The 12,500-nt window shown below is 42.3% G+C and overlaps 1 protein-coding gene across 1 annotated transcript in view; it reads right to left on the minus strand.

Moving 5' to 3' along the window:
* LOC123498778 (AT-rich interactive domain-containing protein 1B-like) overlaps positions 1-12,500 on the minus strand; it is a 33,734-nt gene that overhangs the window by 9,413 nt on the left and 11,821 nt on the right. The gene's annotated exons all lie outside the window — the stretch shown is intronic.

Raw genomic sequence — 12,500 nt, forward strand, 5'->3', positions numbered from 1 at the left:
CCCTCGTTTTAATTTTTGTGTGTTGTTTTTTAATCATTTGTATTTCTTTTCTTGTCTTTTTCTTCTTCTTGTATTGTTGTTTTTCTTTTCTTTCTTCTTCTTCTTTTTCTTTTTCTTCTTCTTCTTCTTTTCGTTCTGGTGATTTATTCCTGTACTTCTTCTTTTTTTTACATTTGTTAGTTTTCATTTTTTGTTCTTGTTTCCTTTTCTATTTTTGTTCCTCTTTTCCTTTTCTTTCCTTTTTATCTTTTTTTTATTTTATATCCTTTGCTTTGTCATTGGCTTTCATTTTTCGTCTTTTATCCGTTCTCTCTCTCTCTCTCTCTCTCTCTCTCTCTCTCTCTCTCTCTCTCTCTCTCTCTCTCTCTCATTACTTCATCCACACTACCTTTCCCTTTCCATCTCTCCTCCTTCACCACTCCACAACATCCATCCATTCCTTCTCCCCTCCACGCCCTGCCTCCTTCCCTCATGCCTCTCCACCCTCTCCCTCCACCTCCACGCGTTCCCTCCACATAATCCACCCGGCCTGGCTATCCACTGGAGCGAGACTACAGTAGGTGGAGCGAGACAGCAAACTGGCTGACTGGTGACTTGACTGTGTGGAGATCTGAGTGGTGGAGTGATTGGATGGCTGAGTGGACGATGGACTGACTGATTGACTGATTAATGATATCTGGATGACTACATGATCAGGTGGTTGAGTGGTTGACTGACTGACTGACCGACTGACTGACTGACTGACTGGTTGGATGATTGGCAGAATGGATGACTACGAGCAAGTGACTGACTGAGTGACTGATTAAGTGGATAGGTGGAAGATCAACTGACTGATTGACTCATTGACAGAGTGAGTGACTGTGTGAAGAGAGATGAGTGACCAACTGACTGACTGACTGACTAACTGACTGACTGATTGACTGACTGGTTCATTGTCTGATTGACGGATTGATTGACTGATTGGATAACTAATGACTGATTGAAACACACGACCATTCGCATTTCAAACTCAACACACACACACACACACACACAGAAGGAAGACGAAAGAGAGAAAGAACAAGACAAAGCGGAAGGAAATAATGGAAGAAGAGAAAATGAACACGAGGAAGTGGAAGTAAAAGAAAGGAACGGAAATAGTAGTAGTAGTAGTAGTAGTAGTAGTAGTAGTAGTAGTAGTAGTAGTAGTAGTAGTAGTAGTTGTTGTTGTTGTTGTTGTTGTTGCTGTCGCTGTTGTTGTAGAGGAAGCAGATGGAAGCAACAGTCTTTATGTAACGTATCTTGGATTACGGAAAAGAAATCGCACGCACGCACGCACACTCACCTGCACGCGCACACACACACGCGCACACACACACACACACACACACACACACACACACACACACACACACACACACACACACACACACACACACACACACACCAGGTTGACTTGCACTCCAGAAAACAGTGAGTGTGGCAGCGGCGAGGTCACCAGTCGCTCGGAAAATGAAGTGAGAGTGTGGAAATGAATTTAAATGACAGACACACACACACACACACACACACACACACACACACACACACATACAAACGATCACATTCACGTGAGAGAGAGAGAGAGAGAGAGAGAGAGAGAGAGAGAGAGAGAGAGAGAGAGAGAGAGAGAGAGAGAGAGAGAGAGAGAGAGAGCGAAGCAGACTAGCAGACTGACACAGAGATAAACAGACAGAAATAGACACACAAACAAGCAGACAGGCAGATAAACAGGCAAACAAACAGAACATCCCAAACAAAACAAATCCTCAAACAAACACAAACTCAGAAGAGAGAGAGAGAGAGAGAGAGAGAGAGAGAGAGAGAGAGAGAGAGAGAGAAGAGTAAATAAACAGAGACAACCTTGACAAAAGAAATTATCCTCATACTCACCTTAACAAGACGGTCCTGCTCAGACATGGAAGGGAGGTAAGTGTGATGAGTAAGAGTGAAGTGAGGCTGTGAGAGTGATTGATAGAGGAGGAGGAGGAGGAGGAGGAGGAGGAGAACAATAAGAACAAGAAAAACAGGAACAAGAACAAAAAAATAAGAGCAAGGACAAGAAGATCAACAAGAATAACAAAAAGAAGAAAAGAACAAAGAAGAAGAGCAAGAATAACAAAAAGAATGAGAACAGGAACAAGAAAAGTAAAAGATTATGATAATGATAATGATAACGAAGATGAAGAAGAAAAAGAAAAAAGAGCATTAATCACACCCATATCCCTTCGCAAATTTGCTTTCACGTACTCACAAAGAAAAAAAAATAAACTTTTTGAGCGAAACCTTCCAACTTCGCACCAAAAAAAAAAAAAAAGAAAGGAGAAAAAGAAAAGAACACTATAATCTTTCCTTTAGGCCTATTCTCCAACTCTCAGCCTCCCTAGTTATCCTCGAACTCAAAGAAAACAAAGCGAGTGAGGCGTGGCGCTGACTCAATACTCTTATAATTCCTGAACTGCCGGTTATGTTTTTTTCACCGCCGGGATTCAGAGCAACCTGCCGAATATCTTAACCAGAGCCAGCCAGGGTAGGGAGCAGCAGAGTGGGAGGAGGAAGAGGACTAGTGCCACGTGAGGAAGGAGTGCCATGAGGTTGGGAGAAATACTAGAGGAAATGGGAATAATGACACAGTGAGGAGAGAAGAAAACGAGAATGGTGCCACGTGAAGAAAGAATATATTGAGTGCCGGTCTTATGAGATGTGAAGTGCCAGAGAGCAGGAACAGTGCCATGTGAGGGTTATGATAGAATTAGTGCCAGACAGAGATGTGTTATGAGAAGGAAGTACCAGAAGGAACAAACGAATTAATTCTTGGAAGGGATACAGAATCAGGGAGGAGCATAAGAGGAAAACATAAAGGAACTCAAAGGACCACATAAGGATAATAATAGCAAAGTCTTTAGTTAGTGGGGATCATAGTTACCATACTAACCACAAGAGCGACAAAAATAGGAGCAGAGGATGAAGAGAAGGGGAAGGAATGGAGGAGATGCAAAGGGAAACGAGTAACGGAAGTGTTGAAATAAAAGAAAAAATATGCGATGGGTGAGAAAACCGGGAAAGCAAAGAATTTTCTTGTTACACTATGCATTTTCTTCTTTTCTTCCTTTTATTTCGCCTTCCAGTTCCTTAGAAAATTTAAAAAAAAAAAAAAAAAAAAAGGAAAGATGATATGCTCCTTTATCAAATGTCATCTCTTCGATAGAATTTTCACATTTCATTGCGGCGAGGAAAGTGAGTTAGGCATTCCAGTGATCGGAGAGGTTACGCAAGACAGAAATCAATAAACCTCCATCAATAACGTTAAGTCGGTAAATTTTTTCGCTCGCACAATCCGCAAGAAAACCAACCCCACAAGTTTCTGAATAGCTGTGTTCTAAAACGTTTCGTCATCTCATCTCGACAAGTTTTAACACGCTCTAGTGAAAGTTGTTGGGGTTCTGAGGAATGTTTTCGTGATTCCAGTGATGGCTTAACATGGATTCTGCGCCATCAGTGAGAAAAAACACCTATAAGAATATAACTCCCCATCTGTAATATAGTTCTCAGTACCGTTTGCATATTCATTCTGGTTACTATTTAGCAATTTTATACAGCTTCAGAAACACATGTTGAGATTAGAATAGTAAAGACTCTGGCCATTAACCGTTTGACCTTCATAGATCCTTCCTAATGCAAATAAAATCGTCTAATCATACCCAAAAATCAATGTAAAAATGCGTCTCAGTACTGAAAGAGTTAAGAAGACAAGCCTTATTATTACAATTTTCCGCATGACCAGGTATGACAAAGGAACTCAAGGACCTCTGCCAAGACAACACTGAGTCACTCACATGCACTTCTCGGCTGCAGAACACACAAACAAGAAAACAAAACAGTTCCACGGACGCCACTCACGGTCAGGCCTCGTTAAGGTGAGTCCGTGGACGGCACACCTCTATTACCTGGCCGTGTACTAATTACCTGACCCTCACCCACTCCATTACTCTCACCTGCGTCCTCCCCCAACATCAATCACCAGCATCTCCCTCCCTCTCGCTTCTCCCTAACCACTTCCTACTGACGCAACCATCACCAACAACTCCCCAACCGTCTTATTCACTCCCCTTTCCTCCCCAACCATGTCCTCCCTCTCTACCTACTGATATTCTTCCCAAACCGTCTCCAACATCAATCACCGGCACCTCCCTCCCCCTCGCCTCTCCCCAACAACTTCCTAGTGACGCAAACATCACCAACAACTTCCCAAGTCCTACTCACGCCCCGTTCCTCCCCAACCATGTCCTCCCTCTCTACTTACTGATATTCCTCCCTAACTGTCGTACAACATCCATCACTCGTAACTCCCCATCCTCTCACGTCTCTTCCATCTCAACCTTCCCACCTCTATCATCACTAGTGCCTCCTTATCTACGTCTCTTCCTCCCCAACTGCTTCTCCTCAATATCCATCACTCGCAGTTCCTCTCATCCATGCCTCTTCTTCCCCATCCTTTGCTTCTTCTTTTTATATACCTCTTTCTTCTCATCCATTTCGATAATTTGTCCAGCTTGCAACTCCTTGCCCACTCATACACACGTTAACCAGATCACCCATGTCAACAGCCAGACTAAATGAGAATCCGTGGATCATTGCAATAATTCTCTTTCATCTGTTTTCATTCTCACGGACGGAGAAAAGTCAGAGATTGCAAAGGATACAGGATAAAGACTGACGTAAAATGCTCTCCAGAATAACAAGAACTAATCATGAGAACTTAGTATCAAGGGGATTTGATATTCCTATCCTAGAAAGACGAGGAGGAGGAGGAGAAGAAAAAGGAAGGGATGAGGAAAAGACACAAGTTTCTTATTGATATTGAAAGTTAGAGATTATGACGACTCCATGAAAACTTTAAAAATCCTGATAAATCCAACTACTGCCTGTTGAGTATAAGAACCTAAACCACGAAAACTTCTTTGAAAACACCAATGATATCCACCATCGCCTGTGAGAGATATGTGATGACGCAGTGTTTAAGAATGCAGTTTATATCAGTACAAGCACGCATCGCTATCCTTGGCCAACAGAACCTGGAGCTCTGTGTTATAAATCATGTGCCATTCTATATGAAAATAAAATCTTACACTCTCATTTCTTATTCATTGTTTGTAAAACATGTGATGAGAAGAGGACAGATAGAGGACCTAAGTTTGACAGGAAGAATCCCTGGTAGTAGACCAAGAGGCAGACAAAGAGAGAAGTAAATGAATGAAATAGGAAGAAAGTAAAAGGTGGAAGAAGAGTTTTTTTTACGTTATGGCCTATAGCGCCTGTAGGTATACTTCAAGAGTATATGTAGGAAGCGTTGTTCAGCTTCCACCCATTAATGGCGCAAGCAATTTCTTCTATAGTGGTACCCATATTAGGGCCCATATCACAACCCAAGCGCATCTTTGGTGTAACCACCTAGAACCTGGGTATCAAGGTGACATGAAGGTAACTTTAAACCACTCGACAAATGGCAAAGTTTCAAGGCAGTACGTGGTGGGATTCGAACCTACGCGTGGACGTCTGCCCGATCCCATGCTCACCACCTTATCCACTATGCCACTACACTACTGCCTCCCACTGCAGGTATATTACAAATGAGAAGAGATAGAGGGGTGTGGCAATCCATGGTCGCCAGCTTCTGCATGGGCACGTCACTTTGGTAAGATATTCATTCATTGATTACCTTTTGTTGTATATCATGATCTTGCAGAAATTAATCAGGAGTATCAGTTTTGGAAAGTGTTATAGGTTTAGATATAATGTTTAAAGTGAATATAGAAGCGAACAAATTCAGAGGTAAGTAATGAATAAGATGAAAAAAAAATTAAACCGAAGAATAAGAATGACGATGATATTTTTACGTCAGAATTCTATCCCTTTTGGGAAACAGAAAGGCATGTGGCGTAATAGTTCTAGATCTGAAAAATTACAGAGGAAAGACTATGACAGATAAACGAAAAGAAAGCTGAGAAAATGGATGAATGAAAAGATAAAAAGAAAGAAAAGAAACTAACATATCAAAATGACTCCTAAGAAAAAAAGATAAAGAAAAAAAACATGGAGAAGAGACATTGATGGTGGTGGTGGTGGTGGCTGTGGTGGTGGTTGTGATTGTAGTTTTGGTGGTGGTGGCGTCCCTGTTATTCAGCGACACGATCCCCACACCAGAAAGACCTCTGCTCGTGACCAGGCAAACACCGTACACACCACACACACCACCGCCATCCCTACCACACACTACTACCACCAACCCCTTCCTACCACCACCACGCCACCACCACGCCACCTCCACCACGCTACCTCATAGTATTATCATCACCCCTCGTCCCCACGCCATTTTACAGCACTGACACCACCTTCACGACCACCTGCCACCACCTTTGTCACAACACCACCACTACCACCACCACCACGACAATCACCTACCACCATCATCGTGTCTATAATAACTATTTCTGTACTATTCAAGTCTTCCATCATTAACTTCTACTACTACTACTACTACTACTACTACTACTACTACTACTACTACTTGTACTACTACTACTACTACTATCGCCACCTCGTCATCATCTATCACCAACATCACCATTATCGCCACCACAGAAGTTTTTAACGATCATACACACACACACACACACACACACACACACACACACACACACCACCACCACCACCACCACTTTTTCTCTCCAACTAGCCCTCCATATCTCTCTCTCTCTCTCTCTCTCTCTCTCTCTCTCTCTCTCTCTCTCTCTCTCTCTCTCATTTTTTGACCGTGGAAGTGAATTAAAAATGCCATACGGAAATTGAAATGTCAAAAATAATGTTGTTTCTTTTACTATGAATAAAGAAAGACAGCGTGACGTGCAGTGACATAAACAGATTAACCTTTACACACATACAAATACACATACATTCATACATGCGCACATGCATACATACATAAATATATACATACATACATATATACATAGATAGGTGGTTTGTCTATATACCAGTCTCTGTGTGTGTGTGTGTGTGTGTGTGTGTGTGTGTGTGTGTGTGTGTGTGTGTGTGTGTGTGTGTGTGTGTGTGTGTGTGTGTGTGTGTGTGTGTGTGTGTGTGTGTGTGTGTGTGTGTGTGTGTGTGTGTGTGTGTGTGTGTGTGTGTGTGTGTGTGTGTTATCGCATCTATGGGACAGATAAAACGCCTTACACATTCTCTCTCTCTCTCTCTCTCTCTCTCTCTCTCTCTCTCTCTCTCTCTCATCAACCATCCAGAGAGATAGATAGACAGATAAATAGACAGATATATAGATAGATAGATAGATGATAGAGAGAGAGAGAGAGAGAGAGAGAGAGAGAGAGAGAGAGAGAGAGAGAGAGAGAGAGAGAGACCGTCACTTCCTGGGTGGACCTGGCAGCGCTATCTCGCCATCTCAGGGGGTGACGGTGGGCCAGCGCTGGACGGCTACAGTGAGGAGGAAAGACTCACGAGGCAGGGTGTGAGTGACGAGATAGTGACGAGAACCGCAGATACGAGTATGTATGTAGGTCAGTGAAAGAACAGGAACGACACCAACCACTAATACTGCTGCTAATATTACTACTGCTACTGCTGCTGATTGTGTTGCTCTTGTTACTACTACTACTACTACTACTACTGCTACTGCTGCTGCTGCTGGGAAAGGAAATGAATCACAATACAGAGGAATAGATAGAAAATAGATAGTGTAAAAGTAATGCAACTCAATAAATAACATCAATAACACCTACTGATTCTACTTTTACTGCTGCTGCTACTACTACTACTACTACTACTACTACTACTACTACTACTTCTAATACTGCTACCACAACAACTACTACTACTACTACTACTACTACTACTACTACTACTACTACTACTACTACTACTACTACTACTACTACTACTACATAAACTTCTAGTAAAGAGCAAAAATAGATAAACCTTTGAATTTTTTTTCTCCTTTTTCCTTTACCTATTTTTTCCATCTGTCTCTAACTTAGTTTCTCAATTTTATGGCTTTATCGTGAGCAATGAAGGTTTTATTTCAGTCACTTGTATTTCCCTGTTTTTATTCTATTTATGTATTTTTAATGGCTTCAATGTTTGTTGTCATTTTTTTTTTATTTCACTCCAATCTCCTGTTTGATTTTTGTTTAACTACATACTCTGTGTTAATTATTTATATAGTTGTTCATTTATCTATCTATGTTGTGTTTTCTTGTTCGTATTAATAGTTATAATCTACTTGTTCTTTTTTTTTTTAGTTCTCTTATTTACACGTTGAATTCCTTATTTCTCTTTTCATTCTTTTTGAGTTACCTCGTTCTGTTTCCCTTTATTTTTCTTAGTACCAGAATTCCATTTCTTGTATGTTATCAAATTCATTATCTTCTCTTTCCTTATTAAGTATCGTCTAGTCATTTGTCTCCATTTCATTTCTAAGTCCTTCCCTAGTTCACGATTCATATGTCGTATCTTCAAAATTTTCCTACGTAGTTTCCACTTATGACTACAATTTCACTATTTGACTTCGCTTTCCTTTTTAAAACATTATCTAAATCCTGGTTCCTGTTTTCAACTTTAAAATGTTATCTAGTCACCATCGCTAGTTCCGTTTCCCTTTTCTAAAACTGACCTTCCGTGCTGAAAATATACACCACACACCCACACACACACACACACACACACACACACACACACACACACACACACAGGATGAATGTTAGGACACTATTTTTTTGACTTGCATGTTTGTGGCGCGTTACTTACCGCCTCGACTCTCACTGGTGGCAAATGAGTGTGTTATTTTTATATATCTTTTCCGGGTGAGTGAGTGGCGAAAGAAAACGTGCTGTCATGTGCCAGGGTGACGCAAAGAACCACAGGACCGTAATTCTAATTTTGTTTTTATCCCTCGCGCCTCGATTGGTTGGCGTGTTCCGTTCAGAGAATAAAGGAAGGAATACAGAGGTGAGGGAGAGAGAGGGAGGGGGAGAGAGTAGAAGCGATACAGTGAAAGAGATACAGTGAAAGAAAAATGTGGATATAAGAAAGGAAAGGGATGGACACAAAGGCGAAGAAGATTTGAAGAAAGGGATGAAATAGACAACAGAGGAAGAGAGAAAAAGATGAAATGAAGGAGAGAGGAAAAAAAGGAAGGAATACAGGAAAGGAAAGAGAGAGATACAGAGACGAGGGAGATATAAAGAAAGGGAGAAATGCATGAGGTAGACAATAAATAAAGAAAAGGATGAAAGGAGGGAGAGAAAAGAAGGAAAGGGATTGAGGAAAGAAAGAGATGAATATAAAAGCGAAAAGAGATACGAAGGAAAAGAAATAGATTACGAAAGGAAATCATGAAGAAAAGAGGAAGAGGGAGTTACAAAGATGAAAAAGAAAAAAAGACAGAGATGATGTAATGACGAGAGCAAGAGAAAAACAAAAAAAGGATAAAAAGATAAGGGAGTAATGAACAAAAAAGAGAGAAATACAAACATTTGGCAAGGAATAGTGAAAGGGTGCGAGAGGAGAGAGACAGAGATAAGGAATAGACCAGGAGGAACATAAAAACATGGAGAACAAAAGACAGATAAGAACAAGGAGTGAGAATAAAAGAGAAAAGGGAGTAAGGAGAGGAATAGATGAAGACAGAAAAGATAAAGAAGTAGAAAGATAAAGGAGAAAAAAGTGGGAAAAGAAAATAGGAATACATAGAGGTGAGGAACGGAAAAGAGATTAGGACAGAAAGAGGAGGAAAGAACAGGAAATAGAGAAGAAAATGAAGAGAAGAAGAAGCCAGAAGACAGAACAACAACAATAACAACAACAACAAAAGAAGAAGAAGAAGAAGAAGAAGAAGAAGAAGAAGAAGAAGAAGAAGAAGAAGAAGAAGAAGAAGAAGAAGAAGAAGAAGAAGAAGAAGAAGAAGAAGAAGAAGAAGAAGAAGAAGAAGAAGAAGAATAGGTGTTGGATGCGAAAGAGGAGGAAGAAGACATGTAAAACAACAGACCGTGGAGGAAGGAAGGAATAAATGAAGCGAGAGAAGAAAGAAAACAGACAGAACGATGAGGAGAAATAAAAAAGAAATAGAAAAAACACAAATTAGTTAGCTGACGAAAGAAGGAAAGAAAAAATACAAAGAAGGAAAAGAAGAAATGGTTACAAAGGATGACTGAGAGAAAAACAGAGGTAGGAGGAAAGAACGAGGTGGTGAATAGGAGGAAGAAAAGGAGGAAGAGGAGAGAGGAGGAGGAGGAGGAGGAGGAAAGTAAATGAACACAAATGAAGAACACTCAGCAGCACATTTGTCTGTTCTTACTAGGCTGTTTCGGGCGAATAAGTCTAATAAGTGAGAGAAAGTAAGAATAGCAAGGAGGAGGAGGAGGAGGAGGAGGAGGAAAAAGAGGAGGAGAAAGAGGAGGAGGAGGAGGAATGCGAGAGGGAAGGAGGGGGGACGTCCATGCGGGAGTTTGGATGTACGTAATTAAATCGTAATGTATAATGTCCTTGATGATATTCACTTCCGCTGCTAGACTGTCAGGTAAGGCCCTCTCTCTCTCCCTCTCCCTCTCTCCCTTCCCCCTCACTGCAATGACCTCTCCATTTCACCTCTTACTTCAACCTCCCCTCCTCTCCCTCCTCTCCCTCCCTATCTTCCTTTCATGCACCCTCTCCCTCTACTGTCACTTGTTTACTACCTCTCTCTCTCTCTCTCTCTCTCTCTCTCTCGCGGTAATTTCGTTCCACCTCACTAAAATTATTCATATTTCGTCACTTACTGAGAGAGAGAGAGAGAGAGAGAGAGAGAGAGAGAGAGAGAGAGAGAGAGAGAGAGAGAGAGGGAGGGGGAAGGGGAGAAAGAGAGGAGCGAGCGAACTGTTTTCCCTCAATTTCTCGTCCTGGTCCCACAATGCCTCGCCTGATGACGCAGGAGGATGTGTTTAATCCGAACACTGCATGAAAAAAAAAAATTGTGTTGGCTTCCGGATATCCTCATGGACTCCACCCTCTCTCTCTCTCTCTCTCTCTCTCTCTCTCTCTCTCTCTCTCTGGGGAGGGTGATATACGTGGCGCCGCGTCAGCAAGAAAGAGGAAGTAGTAGAGATAATCATCATATCACTGAGAGCCCAAGAGAGAGAGAGAGAGAGAGAGAGAGAGAGAGAGAGAGAGAGATGACTGTTAAAGGAGACAACAAAGACTTCACGGAATACAAGAAACGAGAAAAAGTAGAGAAAAGAAATGCAAACAGGGAAAATTGGAAGACAAGTAGTAGTAGTAGTAGTAGTAGTAGTAGTAGTAGTAAAAGTGATAGCTATTGAGAGTCGCTATGCTACAGGACCAAGGTAACAGTATTTTGCATTTTAATTAACACCTGTTTCGAGTTTCCTACGACAGGTGTGTGGCAGATGTGCATCCTCTTCCTTTAAGCTACACCTGTTTCGTCAGTCTAGTCCCTCCCTCTTCCTCTCCCACCGTAGAGAAAGAGAGATTACTTATATATTTGTTAACGAGAGAGAGAGAGAGAGAGAGAGAGAGAGAGAGAGAGAGAGAGAGGGTAGATAAGACAACATTATCAAGTAAAGCCCTTGAGCACGCGACTCTGTGATAATGCTCCTCTTTGGTCTCCGTCGGCGCCTCCCACGGGTGTGTGTGTGTGTGTGTGTGTGTGTGTGTGTTTCAATGTTTGACTCTGCTGCAGTCTCTGACGAGACAGCCAGACGTTACCCTACGGAGGGAGCTCAGAGCTCATTATTTCCGATCTTCGGATAGGCCTGAGACCAGGCACACACCACACACCTGGACAAGAAGGTCACAACTTCTCGATTTACATCCCGTACCTACTCACTGCTAGGTGAACAGGAGAGTGTGAAAGGAGACACACCAAAATATCTCTACCCGGCCGGGGAATCGAACCCCGGTCCTCTGGCTTGTGAAGCCAGCGTTCTAACCACTGAGCTATTGAGTGTGTGTGTGTGTGTGTGTGTGTGTGTGTTACTAAATGGCTAAACAGCTGCAATATTTTCTCTCCTTGTCTTGGTGTGGCGTGCGGCGGTGTGACGTGGACATTATGTAGTGTGGTGTGGTGTGTGGCGTCTGCTTTTGGTAACGTGTACGGTGTCTGCTAGTAGTGATGTGTCCTTTAGTGGTGGTGTGGCTTGGAGTGTGATGTGTGATGTGGCGTGGGCGTGATGGTGTGGCGCGGCGCGGACCTTGTAATCACCGACGCTATCTTTACCTCCCCCGCGCTATCTAGCCGCTATCTCCGCCCCGCCGGCCTCTCAAGTACCTCTGATACCACAGCCTCCCTCGCTGCCGCCCCTACACCTGTCCCATCGCGGTCCACACCTTCCCTCGCATGCCCACCGCGGACTTATACCCGCGTCACTGGATGTTCATAAAATATGGGTTGATACATATATTCCTTAATACTGCGT

The sequence above is a fragment of the Portunus trituberculatus genome, chromosome 48 (assembly GCF_017591435.1).
Source record: "Portunus trituberculatus isolate SZX2019 chromosome 48, ASM1759143v1, whole genome shotgun sequence".
Taxonomy (NCBI): domain Eukaryota; kingdom Metazoa; phylum Arthropoda; class Malacostraca; order Decapoda; family Portunidae; genus Portunus; species Portunus trituberculatus.